Raw genomic sequence first — 14,768 nt, 5'->3', positions numbered from 1 at the left:
AATATTTAAAAAGTTATGAGTGGTTTTAGGTCATGATCGCTATGTATTCTTATGCGAAAGAAAAACTTTCAATTGATTTTTCTCGATGATCCTTTTTTCGTGTTTTCATGTCATAAGAATCCCTAAGGCCTTTTTTCTATTAACGATATAGCTTTAAAGTAATACTTTTTGCAATTAGGATAATATATTTAACAAAACTGTGCATGGGATAAGCATTTTATAAATTACTCAAATGTTTAGAGCATGTTAAAATTTTAAAAACCATATTTAAAAAAAAAATTAATCTCAGAAAATTTTCTAACAAACACAAAAGCAAATGAATGCACAGATTTTTAGAGATGATGATTGTGATTGTTTAGCAAAAAGTTTTTTTAATATTAGTTTAAAAACAAAAAAGCCTTAGGGATTTTAAAAAAACTGAAATTTTCCTACTTTTTTTGAATTTCAAAAAAAAAAAGTAGGCAATATTTTAAAAATTTGAAAGTAAATTATTGATTACGAAACAAGTATGCATGTTACGGTTTCAAAGAAAAGTGAAATTTACTGAAATTAAAAAAAAAAAAGTTTGAAAAGTACTGGGACCCTTAAAAAGATGAATTTTAATGTCTTTCGTCTTTCTGAATGATTCCAAAAATCACACAACATTCAATTTCAAAGATCTTTGAATTTATATTTTTGCAGGTTTCATTATAACGCGAATATTTTAACTCTATTTGAAAGTTGGTTCTTTACTGCGTTATGAGGGGATGCTATTTTTTGAAGGTCGTATTTGTACGCAACTTGCTCGTACAATTGGAGAGAACACGTTAACTACACGCGGAACAACAAAAGATCACGCCTGACAGTAGAAAAAAAAAGCTTTGCTTGATTTGCATGAACACTGGTACTCCTGATTCGAACTCATCCACTGCCCCACTAATTTGCTGTTTTGTCGGACCCACCTTATTCGTTGCGAAAAAAATCACATGGATAGCTCCTTTGAAAAAGAAGCGAGTGCTGACAATAATACGAATTTCGAAGGGGAGTGCCGAAGGCTTTACAAATAAATAAAGGGGGAACTGTGTGAAATGCAGTGGGGCACGAGCTGCAATTTATTGCTTGATCGGTGAGCTTGAAGGTCAAGGGCAGCAAACATTGGCAAAAAAGCTTTTACTTTCTGTGAGATGAAACTGTGGTTTCAGAATTTCAAAAGTGTCAGCAAGTCCATGCTTTTTCGTGGAATACTTTTTTCTGATCAAACTCTGAACTTCGAAATTAAGTGTTACGTATTCTCACTGTTAAATCACATTTCGCTAAGGTTGAAAAAAAAATACTTTTTTGCCTTTTATTTCTTGTTGACAGAAAGGATAGAGAGGTGCATTGCTGAGTGAGAAAAGAAATGAACCCCACTCGTAATAAGAATTTTATTAGGCATTTATGTAGATTTTTGAACTTTTTTTTTTGGCATTCAATAATATATAAAATAATAATAAATTATTTTATATATAAAATATTAATAAAATATTAATAATAATAAAAAATTCATTGAATTAAATTTCTTGATTTTGCCATCTTTAGTCGTTCATCTGAATAGCTGTGGAGAAATGATTTTCTTAATCAGTTCATGCTAATAGAGATCCCTGGAGACTTGCACATTAGTTTTTGGCGCAGAAGTAAAACCATTTTGACTATATTTATTTGACCATCTGTACCAGATATTGCATCCATTCCGAATTAAAATATTAAACTGCTAACTGATAACAGCTACGCCGAAAAGAAATGATGCAAAGTGAAATCAATCTTTTTTATGGTTTGAAAATTAAATTTGTACTTTGATGTACGATAAAACTTGAATCTTTTTTTCATTATGATTTAATTTTGATTTTAAACGTTGAACATATTATGTTTCACTCATCCCTATATGATGTTTTCTCACTGTACCCCAAGGGTTGGGCCCAGTGAGACTAAATTTTACATTTTTTTTTTTTTCATATTATATCAAAAATTTTAAATAGTAATTTTTTCTTTTTTTTGTGTGTTTCAAAAGTTTGTACACTTAAGCTGCATTACAAGCAATCCTTAAAAATTTTCTTTCCGAGTCCAAGTTTCCAAATTTGTTGAAATTTATATTTTTTGTCTTTTTGTGCCGCATCCTCTCCTATTATCAAGCCGAAAAAATTAAAAACAAGTAATATTGATTCCTCAGAAACGTAGAGTATATTTACCTCCAAATATTTTACAAATAAAAGTTTAATTGATTTTAATAAGTTGACTTTTCGACAATTACAATCCCTTTGCCATAATTTTCAGCTGTTGAATTTCTCTTTGGATCTTAATTTTTCTGACATTTTTTTTTTTTTTAGTTTGTCTAAGAAACAGTGATCTCGCAGTTGCAGCAATGTCCTTACTATTTCAGGGAGTTATTGCAGGCATAAAAAGAAAATAGACAAAGCAAATAAAGATTAGTAATACAGAAATCAGATACCTGACGTGCCATTCGAGACACGTAAATTCATTTTTAAGTCAATTTTTCATTTGTATTACACCACATCTAATAACATTGAAAATTTGATTTCCTATACCCTTCGATTGAAATCAATATTGTTGACCATTAGAAGTGTTTTTCTGTTCGCAATGGCAGATCAACATTCATTGTTTAGGAGAGGGGGAGGGCAGTGAGACACGGGGTATAGTGAGACACATGGAATTTTTCCAATAATTCAAATACAAAAAATTAAAAAAGTATGCTCTATTTTAGTTAACCTGTATGGCAACTCATTGGAGATTACTTATTACAACAATTTAGCTTACATGGAAGCTGAAGCTCTTTTATTTTTGTTATAATTTTCCTGCATTTTTACTTTTACTTAAACTGAAATTTTACTTCTTTTATTTTGAAGTATAAATGTTTATTCAATAATCAGCATCAGCGCATTAATTTAAAGTTGAAACTGTCTTAATCACATGCGTGTAATGTTCATTATTTCATACACAATTTTTGTCATACTTTTTACTCTTGGTTCAAAAATACCGCTTTGGGGGTACATTGGGAAAGGGTCCAATAACACCGTAAAAATTTTCCATTACGAAGTAAACACTTTAGAATAATGCGAAGTAACTGTATTTTATAGCATCATTTAAAACTAAATTATTGACATTTGCTTACGCCTAAAAAGTAATTAATAGCTCATTTATCTGATGATGCTATTTTATTACTACTAATGAATGTATTTTTTCTGAATTGTAATGCTACATTATTCAGGGTTTTTGTGTTTTCAAACATGTAACAGCGCTCTGAAATTAACAAATCCTATGGCATTTGGTGTTTCAAAAACAACAAACAAATTTAAATTTTTTGAAGACTTTCGATGATTTTCTAGGTTGGAATGAAGTTTTGATTATATTTTATATTCTATAATTACTTTATTGATTTTAATAAATCGAACGTTTTTTAAAATAACTTTTCAGCTCTCACATGGGCTTGAGGATTATAACTACTACTTTTAAGTCTTGTCATAAAACTGCTTTCATATGTTTTGTATATTATTATTGCACAGTACAGGTTGTATAAAACTCAGAAATTTGTTTTGCATACCGTTGAAAAGTAGAAACAACGCGTGTCAATTTCAGTGCTCATAATCACGAAATATCTATGACTATCGAATGTGCTGAAATAGAAGTATCAAAACATAATCCACTTAGAAGTGTCTTCTTTTTTTAGTGTAAAAGCAAGGGTAGATTCAATTTCACGTTTTATGAATGACAACACTTCCTTCTTAGCTACCATGAAGATATTCTCCGTGATTCGTTACAATCATTTCCCAATTCCACTCCTTTCTTTACATCTGCTAAAAAGATCCTAAAAAGGATGGAAATTGACTCCAACTCTCTGAAAGGGTTGCAGATTCAATCGAGTGGAAAACTGAGGGCCTTAATAGGCAGGAAACTAGCAACGGCCACGGAAGGATTAAGGGGTTACCTTTCAAATGCTACGTTGGATAGTATGTGATAATTGAATTAGAGGTCGATAGGGTTAAAGTGGCTTATTATCTTGAACCCCCCAGTTTGTCACTTTATTGACCTGACTTCCAGTGGAAGGGTTCGAGTCGGGCACATAAGCGGCTTAGCGACTCTTTGAAAGGAGCTCGCGGCTGAGCAAACCCCGTCCCCATGTGCTTACCTTTACTAAAGAGTAGTTGAAAACAAATCAACCTTTTGGGTAAATACAGTTGGGGACCTTCTGTAGCTGGGAAAATTATTTATATCTTAAAAATAATCTCTCTGGAACAGTACCTTTAAACATATCTCAGTAACCACTTTGATGTGTAAATATTTCTTAAATTCAGTCCTCACCGGTTATAACGTACTTTCATCCATTACGAATGGGCTCGTTTCGACACATAAACCATCATATACCAGCACATATGATTATATATACCAGCTGGTATATGTAATCATATGTATGATTATATATATGATTACAGATACCAGCTCATAAAAACCCCCATTTTCTTCAAATGCCAGCAAAACGTGTTAACTCAAAAGTGGAAGCTTTCCTTACCAGGGAATATAACGTTCAATAATACTAGTAGTAGAAAGACTATCAAAGGCTCGTTTAGGAGTGAAATTTTATGCAATCTATTGGAAAACTACTTTGATAAGAAAAAAAAACTTGCAAAAGTCTTCCGATTATGTAAGTCGAATTCTATTCTCATTCTTGCACTTCCGGCTTGAAAATCAATTATTTGTCTTGAAGGTTTATCTGTTACAATTTTATAGCGATTTGAAGATTCTCCGAGAATTGAACTTCAAATCAAAAATTGCAATTCCTATTGAATACTTTGCTCAAAGTTATTAAAAAAAAAAGTGTCTACTGGTCGCTTTCTACTAAATAATGTTTTGAATTTTCAAGTTAACCTTTACATATACCAGCTCATAAAAAACCCCATTTTCTTCAAATACTAGCAAAACGTGTTAACTCAAAAGTGGAAGCTTTCCTTACCAGGGAATATAACGTTCAATAATACTAGTAGTAGAAAGACTAAAATTTTTAAAATAGGAGTTTTTGATAACTATTCAAAAACAAATTTTTTAATTTGTTTTTTCAAAACGCTGCAAAAAAATATATTTCCAAATTATACATATCGTTTAACAGAAATATTTATGATCTTTAAAATAAAAAACGTAACAAAATTTTGTGCACCGTTTTCAAGATAATGCAATTTGGGTAACGGCACCAATAACAAAGGTCCATTAACAGACAGTCTAAGTTTGGATTTAAATAATAAGAATTTTAGGCTGGTAAAACTGATGTTGCTGCGACTCCTGAATACAGTGCAACCATCTAGTGTTATCAGAGTGAATTTTGTAAGCCAGTTGGTATTTACAAGGTAGTGGTGGAAAGTTATGAACAGCTACCACGAGGTTTACCCTTGTTTCATGCTCATTTGAATTTAAGGGGTCGAAGGACCTTTAACCTTCAAAATTTTCGATTTTCTGGAAAAAATAAATGTTATGCCTATATTAATTCTGAACAATTTGATACCTTATTTATTACCATACTCCAAAATCTTTTCAAGTTATCGTAAAAATGCGTAAACTTTCCCCATAGAGATTTATGTTAACAGCAGCTGTTTAGGCATCTTTTTGTCAGGTGCCAGTTTCTTCGGTTTTCTCGTTTTGCGCGATTGATATCTCACAAGGTTTCTTATATATTTCCGTAAAACTTTTCATGCATGTTTGTCTAGTTTATTTTTATGATCTGAACCTAAATTTTAACTAAAAATTAAAGTTAATATTTAAAAAAAAATATTTTTGCCGAAAATTTTGGAAATTTTCGATATTAACTTAAAAAATTTCAAAACAATAAATAAATAATTTTTAAAAAAATAACTAAACTTAGGCTCAGGTCATAAATATAAACTAGATAAACATAAATTAAAAGTTTTACGGAAATATATAGAAAACTTTCTGAGATATCATGCGCGCAAAACTAGAAAACCGAAGAAACCGGCACCTGAGAAAAAGACGCTTAAAGAGCAGCTGTTAACATAAATCTCTACGGAGAGAAGTTATGCATTTTTACAATAACTTGAAAAGTTTTTTGTGTATAGTAGAAAATAAGGTATCAAAATGTTCAAAATTAAAAAATGCATAACATATATTTTTCCCAGAAAGTCGAAAATTTTGAAAGTTAAAAGTCCTTAGACCCCTTAATAAGGTTTTAGATATAAAAATAAAGAACTTTTGCACATTTTGAAGAGAAAAGGGGGATTCTGACCATTACTCATTCTTTCCTCATTATGTTACTGGGAATCATCAGAATTGTCGGTGTGGGTTACTGGGGGTGTTGGACCTTTTTCCGAAATTGAGCAAATACAAATAGAATTAACTAATTCAGGGGATCCAGAAGCAGCCAAACGTTAGATGAGATATAGTTGCATGAAACAAAAATAGTTTAAAAGTCTAAATATATTAAAAGGTTCAGAAAATTGAGTTAGCCTGAGAGCGATGTCTTTAGCATGTCTGTTACTGATGCCGTCACCATAAAAAAAATTTTGCCGAAAATTGCAAGCGAGAAATGGCACCGACGTTGCCATTTTCATATTGCAAAATCCCGAGCTAGGAATTTTTTCGAAAAAAAAAATGCTTTACGTTTTTAATTTATTTTGTTATATGTTTAAAAACTACCGAAACTATGAAGGCAATCATTCTGCCTGAATTGACTTATACCAAAGAAAAAGTCTGACTGAGGCTGGGTACGCGGAGCAACTGTTCCGAACCGTGTAGAAAAACGATCTAAAAAGACAACCACTGCATCAAACGTTAAAATTAATTGAAAACTTTACTTCGACAAATTCATTAACTCATAGATTTCGTGTCCACGAAAAAGGGGGGGGGGGCTTTGGAAATCATTTCTGTAGAATTTTTTTTGTCGCTACGCGAGATCTTCCTCAATTCTTGATCAATTTCCTTCATTTACCCCTCTATTTCAAACTTATCGAGCAGGCTAATGACGAAAAATAACGGTCCAAACCTTGTTTTTCTATTAAAAAAAGAAAAAAAAAAACCTATTTAAAAGCATCGGACTGAGTTTTGCAGTTAAATTTATAAGTTTAACTTGCACTATATATGAACGACAGAGGTAAATGGCTTGATCGGTAGAGCTTTCTTGTGGTAACCAGATGAGCGAGAGTTCGGGCCTTCTCTGGACGATCTGCTGAAATCGGATAATTAGACCTATATCACGCATTACATGTACACTTACCATACATTAAGTAAAGCAAGTGAGGCAGCAAAATAAAACTAAAGCATAATGTGAGCAAAAATATAATAATCGAGAAGTTCAAATCTGGAGATTGAAGGGGTATTTTGTAAACTTTTTTAGGGCAATTTTTGAGGCACTAGACGCAAACGTTGAAAACCGTGTGCTTCTTATAGTTATTTTGATAAAAAACAAAGCTGTTTCCGATAACCAAATTGTTGGCTAAGAGTTTACAATTGGTATTTAAAATATTTAAATGAACAGCATGATTCATTATTTCATCAAAAAATTCCGAACTACCAAGTCCTGATGCTGATATGCACCCTCACTCAAAAACACCTTCACCGTCCCAATTAACTGGTCAAACTAAGTTCTTAAGATTAAGTTCCTAATTTTTTCTTCTATTTACAATTATGCAACAATTTTACCAAAAATGTTAAATTCATTTTTATCTGTAAGTAAGACGTAATTCCAAAACGTTTTGAGCTTATTTAACATTGATTTTGCGACGAAAAGCGTAAGCTTTCTGTTTTTCGCACGGCCAAGAAAATTTCTGCGGGAAGATGTCCCATTTAATCCTGTTAATTAGAGAACTTGGCGAACAATTTTAGGTCAAAATTAAATGTAAAAGTTTTCATTTAACTCTGCAGAAACTTTTACAGCACTCAAATGTGTATTTTTCATAAATTGTTTAACTGTAAATCTCCGATCACACTTTGTCAACTAAACTGGTTGACCTTTTCATACCTTGTTTTCGGTCCGATTCATTTCGTTCCGATTCTTTTCGTTAAAGCATTTTATCAAGCACTTTACTATGGAATGGAATAAATTAACTAATTTAGAGACATTTCAAACCAATTTACCGCTACTGTGAGGAAAAAATTCCAATTTCGAATGGTGTTTGTGGTTTTTTACGAATACCAGCCATTTTAAAGTAATAAGCACAATATTAAGGAATAAATAAACAAAAAATTAAAGCCAAATGACTTTTAAGGGTCAACACAATTCAAACATAATAAAAAAAACGACATATGATAATTTTAATCATAAATTTATTCGAAAATATTTGAGTGTACGATGATTTTTGTGGCGTATTATTTCTCTGTCTTTTCGTTTTTTGACCCAATTCAAAAATAAGATCAGTCAATATTTTGAAAAAACTACAGGGTTTTATTTAGAATGACATAGGAATGATGTGAAAAAATATTGGACTTCATATTCGAATTCAGTTTCGCGTTATTTTGGTTTTACTAAAAAATTTCAAAGTGTACGAACACTTTTGGGAGCCACTGTAGCTTTGCTGTTCATTTACATCCACAAATCCATGAAAAAATATAAGTTATTCTTCGATTCTTGTACGTTTCCTCTGGAAATGAGGAAATGGTAGAACAGCAACAATGTCAAAAACAGTGACTGAAAATGCATTGTTTTTTGTATACAAACTCAGTTTTTGTGTTTATTGGCACAACGCAGACCCTGTACAATAATTTTGCATTCTATTCATCAACATTATTTATTTTGCAGACATACTTGCAGTGCGTTGTAATTGTGAACAGCGTTCACAATTTTCACTTTTCACTTTTTTTAATCACTTTTTTTAATTCACATTCACCCCAGATTTTCAAAATGAAGAGGTAATTGTGAATTAGTAATAAAGTGATAAAAAAAAAGTAAAAGAAAAAAAAAGAAAACAGGTGAAATAAATATCTGAGCAAGTCGACCACTTAAGAAGTATTACCATAAAATTGAAACACACAAATAAATAAATAAATAAATAAATAAATAAATAAAAGATTTATCCAATGCGTTGTCACCCAAAACGAGGTACTAAAAAAACACTATATTTTCTTCAGTAATGAAATATATATACCAGGAGTTGGATGATTGTTTCCAAGGTTTAGTAGCATTTTCAAAAGGAAATAGTTATTATACTATAAGTTTTTTTTCCATAATATTACTGTAAATAAAGAAGTTATAGACGTCGTTCACAATTCCCCAATTCACAGTTACCCCAGTCAACCCTAAATAATGAATGCCTAAAGATTAATTCATGAGAAAAAAAACTTGACTTCTTACGTCATTTCAGTGTTGATTTTTCAGACAGCCACCATCACATAAGAATTCATTCGAGTAAATGAATCCCCGAAATAATGAACTAAAACCTTCAACATCTGTAATTACCAGCCCCTCCCCCCACATTAAATGAATTCTATCTCAAAAGTTTTAACCCTATAGATATAGCAGGAACTCTATATCCTCTAAAATTTGTATTCCTTTTTAAATAGTGAGGAATTCTGTCTAATCTGTAAAAGCTCGTCGAAAAGGAAAAGAAGTTCAAGAGCGGAGCTCCCGTGAGTTTAAATGCTAATTCAAAATCGAACACACCCCTGCCATCGCTTAAATCACTACATTGGAGACTTAAGAAACTAGTCCAATAAGACTGGACCGTTATGAAAACCTTGAGCGAACCGAATTCACAACATCTCCGATCCGCTGAATCAACAGAAGGAGAATCGCAAATCTCTTGAACACACAAGCAAAGCGATTGTACGTCGTCAAGTCCATCTTTGAACCATCGACAATAGATTTTTTTTTTTTTTTTTCAATTTATGCGTGATGTACAAAAAGAGTTTAGACAGCAGGTGATGAAGTAAGCGATTACGTATTCTGCGTTTGATCTTCAGATATAAATGCAATGTGGTGGAAACATATAAAGCTTTTTCTTTCATTTTTTGCTCATATTGCTAACTCAGTGTTTCTCAACCTCTTTTGACCCACGGGAGCGGTAAAAGCAAATGAAAAACTTTGCGGACCGGTGAAATCTTTATCGTTTTCTTAAAAATTCATAAAATAAATAATATGAATAATAACTCTGGGGCCGTTAAAAAACATGTGAAAAAATTCAGGGTTCTGATGTTTTTTTTAACAAAAAGTAATGTTAAAAATTAATAAAACAATAAATATCTACCCCTCCACTTGGTATCAAAGATCTGTCACAAATACGTTATAATTTAAAAACGAGTAATTATTTAAAACATGTGAGAAATTATACATTTACTAAAACATGACGTATTCCGAAAATGAAGCATAGCTGTACTTATGGATTATTTACATGATGAGCCAAAAATATTCAGGGATATTACAATTACGAAGGAACAAAATCGTTTCATAAACGTTAATCAAGAGTAACAAAATAAAATGCACATAAAGTTTTTCAACCAGTTAAATAAAAAACCAAAAGGAATTTCTAACGCTATCGAGCATCAACCGCTAACAGGAAATGATTCTAACACTTGAATGAGAAAGCAAAAAAAAAAAAAAAGAGCTAGACAGAGAGAGAGATTTTTTTTTCTCGCTAGCTTTCTGTTATAATTACGAAGCACAAGAAACATTTTTATTAAGGTTCTTTTGGTGATTAATAAAAGCTGCTTATAGAGTATTCAAGAAAGTAATGACAGATATTTTTAGTAGCGTTTTGAATGATGGAAATTTCACGATAGTAACGGTAAACGGGAACTAGAAGACTAACGGTTACTGAAAAGCAATAAATGCACTTTTAAACACTTAACTATGTTTGAAAGCCCTAAAAGCTACAAAGTGATCAAAAGCTGTACTTACTTGTAATTTCGGATAATTAATCCTACAAAAGTTGTGTTTCAATCCAATAGTGTACATCATTCAATGTGAGAGACACACAAACGCGATCATTATTTGTCCGCCATATTGAGGTGGTTGAATGTATGTCTAAGGTAAAAAGCGCATGCGCAATGAGTCTTTCTGCGATTACATGCTGTTTTGGCTCCTCTGCTCTATTTTCTGGCCTGCATTGCTCCTTCAGGCACTATGCTTTCACCTTAGAGGGAATATTTTCACTCGTCTGGAACCCCTGGTTAATAACAGTGTAGACGACCCGTGCGGAACTCCGCACTGTGCTTCGAATCGTTTCATAAGGCATTTCGCTCATTAAAAATTTGAAAGAAAGAACATTGTGAAGAAGAACCGAAAAAAGTAAACGAAAAAAAGCAAGCGCAAAAAAGAAGGATGTAATTTGAAGACATCAGCAGCAAAACCTCGTTAAATCCAACGTTGTGATAATTTGATCATCGTTCACCATTTGGGTGTACGTATTGTCAATGCAAACATAGATATCATTAAAAGTGTGACTGAGTGACTCGTGAAAAAGCAGTAATTGTGCATGTGAAAAAACGGGCTGTGGCAAATACAGTCCTGGTAATGTGAGCATCTGACGGAAAAAAAGAAGCATTAAAGAGACATTTATTGGCACGGATTCGAACTGGCGCCATTCTGATTAACAGCACGACACTCCAACGAACCTAGCAATTGCGCCTTCCTTTTCGAATGCTATTCATTGAAGGAATGCGTAATAAAAAACAGCAAAAAAGCTTTTTGCCAAAAAATAAATAAATAAATAATAATAATAATAAGATCATGCGTCTCTATGTTTTGTCATTAGCCAGCATGATACGATATAAAATTATTCGTAAAACATGGAATTTGATTAAAGAATGAGGAAGATTTCGCGTAGCGATTGAAACAAACATTTTAGAGAAATAATAAATTAGATTGAAAATAAGTGTTTTTATTTTTGAAAGTTGAACGATTTCCCATACCAGGCTCCTTAAACCGTAACGGCTTGGATGCCAGCACATGTTTTTCTTTTAATTGAATACTCAAAATTCAAAACCAAAACCATTTGAACTGAGTCCGTTTTTTAAGTGTAATTTTTCGAAGGTAGAGAAAATGTTTTTTTTTTTTTTTCAGCCGAAAGCAGAGGAGTAGAAAATGATTTCTTACTAATGAAGATGATAATAAATTTAATGTTTCATATCGTGTTTGAATAAATAATTAAATGTTTACTGGGCGAAACTCGTTATTTCAATTTTGCGTAGTATTTTGTTCATTTGGGGCACAAAAGGTCGAACGCTGCTATTAGAAAAATTTACATTTCAGCATACAATGAAAATGTTTTTCTACACAAAAAGGATTCCCTTGAGATAAATCTAATACTTTTTTTACGCTTACATTATGCTTTGTGTTCTGGACGGAGTCAAAGCTTAAAAAAAAAAGGAAGAACACCCTTCTATTAACAGTCAACTTGTACGAATGATAACTGTAGCCTGCATAAAGGAGTCGAAACAACATGTAGCATTCCCATTGCATTTACTTTATAACGTGTGTTATCTGTTGTATGTTATGAGTACATGTAATGCGTAATATTAATCTAAATTTGCTATTATGTCGGACAGCCAGAGCTTGCCCGAAGTTCAGTTAGTTTATAGCCGAACGCAAAAAATTGGAAAATTGTATTAGAACTTTGCTTTGAAAACAAAATCTACATAAGAACTTCAGGCTGCATCAAGGTTTTGCAACAGCAAGGTTCGTTTCCGAAAACTTGATTTTTCGACCGTAAGTCTGTTTTTCGTCATTAGCCGGCCTCATAAGTTTTAAAATTAGGGGTGCGGGATTAATATATAAGATAAGATATTGAAGAGAAGTGTTTTTATTTTTGAAATTTTTTACTATTTGTTATCGCAGTCTGCTTGAACCGTTATGACTTAGATGGCAGCAGGTGTTCATCATTTAACAGCACGGTTAAAATACAAAATAATTTGAACTACTTGTTTTTTTTAAGCGTAGCTTTTCGGATGTAGTAACAGTGTGATAGGCTATTTGTTTTTTACAAAAAGAAGAAAAAAATGCAGTTTACCCTTCAAATTGAGGCAAAAACTCTGTAGAAGAATCTATATTTCAATATACGATTTATTACTTTTTTCTGAACAAAAAACAATTCCATTGTAGTCTGAAATCTTAAAACTTATACTTTCGCTTACATTTAGCTTTAATTTTCTTACCGGAGTCAAAACTTAAAAAAAACTAAAAAAACTTACAATTAAGAATTAATTTAGCTCCATGTTTCATCATCTTTTCATAGCAGCAAGGAGCGTTTCCATCTTATCTATTCCATCACAATTGTTATTCAGTGTTCATGTAAGGAGCGATATTTCTCTAATTTTTTGATGCAGATTGTCCGGACATGGGCCCGAACACGCATTCTTCTGGTTACCAATCGAACACTCGGCCGATCAAGCTATTCAGCTCTGCCGGTCATAGTGCAAGTTAAAGTTATAAATTTAACAGAAAACCTCATTCTGGTTCTTTAAAACAGGTTTTTTTTTTTTTTTTTTTTTTTTTTTTTTGACAGAAAAAAAAATTAGTCCATGGGTCTATTTTTCGTCAGTAGCCTGCACGATAAGATTTAAAATTTGGTGTAAATCAAAGAAATCGATCAAGGATTGAGGAAGATTTCGCGTAGAAACCAAAAACAAGCTACAGAAATAATACATAAAGATAAAAGAATGTTTATGAGAAGCATAGGCGTCGGAAGCGGGGGAGCTGGGGGAGCTTGAGCTCCCTCTATAATATTTCAGACCGGCTCAGCTCCCCCGGAAAAATTCTAACCGTATAGCTCTTTGCAGTACATTGTCTATCTCAAACCTGATTTCAAAAATGAGATCTACCTTTTTTAGGAATTTCCACATAATAACCAACAAAGAAAGGGGAGAGATGAAGTGGTCAGTACATTTGTGTTTCCCTCTTTTCAAACCTCTCGATTCCCGGAAGAAAAAGAAAAGTATTGAAGACAAGTTATCTACATATGGGTGTTTTCCGCCCTCTCCACTTTGAGCTTGTCTTTCGCAAGTGTATTACACATTACACTGTAGCTCAGTTTAATGTTCATGCCATTTGTATCTCACACTTCCACTAAAAAGAGATAATCGTGAGCCAGTTTTGTATTTAAATATGAAGGTGCTCCAGACACGTATCAAAAAGAAGGTTTCTAAGGTAAACAACATCTGACCTTCCGGACGCTATCTAAAGAATCTCCGGCGAATCCTTTTAAATTCGTTGATTAAAACAAACTTGCAAAATATGAAACGAAAGTTAAATTAAAATACTGAGTGGTCATATAATATTTTTGTTTATAGTAATCATCAAAAAAAAAAAAAAAAGAAAGAAAGAAAGAAAAGGAAAGAAAGGAAAAAAAAAAAAACAATGCAGAGGAAGAAAAGAAAAAAAGTTCAATTTACAAACAAATTTATTTAGCATTTTTATCCATCGTTTCTTTCTCTTTTTTATTTTTTTTCATTTCTTCATAAAAAGTTCAGCCCCGATCAAAGAAAATTCTTTAGCGAGTTCTCAAAAGTTTAGCAATGTAGTTATTGAACAAAAAATAGTTCTAAACCAATTTTCGAGGGATTATGATCGTATGTTTCGGGTGTTAAATTCCACGTTTTGATCAAAAGATACGATCCCCTACCTCCTAAATTATTAAAAAGCGTTGCAATGTTCGTTTTTGGAGATCAATATCCTGAAAATTCGCGGAAGAGAGCCCATGACTGAACACCTTGCCCTCCACAATAAGATAGATTATATAATATTCCGTTCAATTTCAAAACATTGCTATGCCTCTAACTAGACACGTACCGAGTAGCACTTTGGCCGA

Source organism: Uloborus diversus, chromosome 3 (assembly GCF_026930045.1).
Source record: "Uloborus diversus isolate 005 chromosome 3, Udiv.v.3.1, whole genome shotgun sequence".
NCBI classification, from domain to species: domain Eukaryota; kingdom Metazoa; phylum Arthropoda; class Arachnida; order Araneae; family Uloboridae; genus Uloborus; species Uloborus diversus.
Note: the sequence above shows the minus strand (reverse complement) of the source record.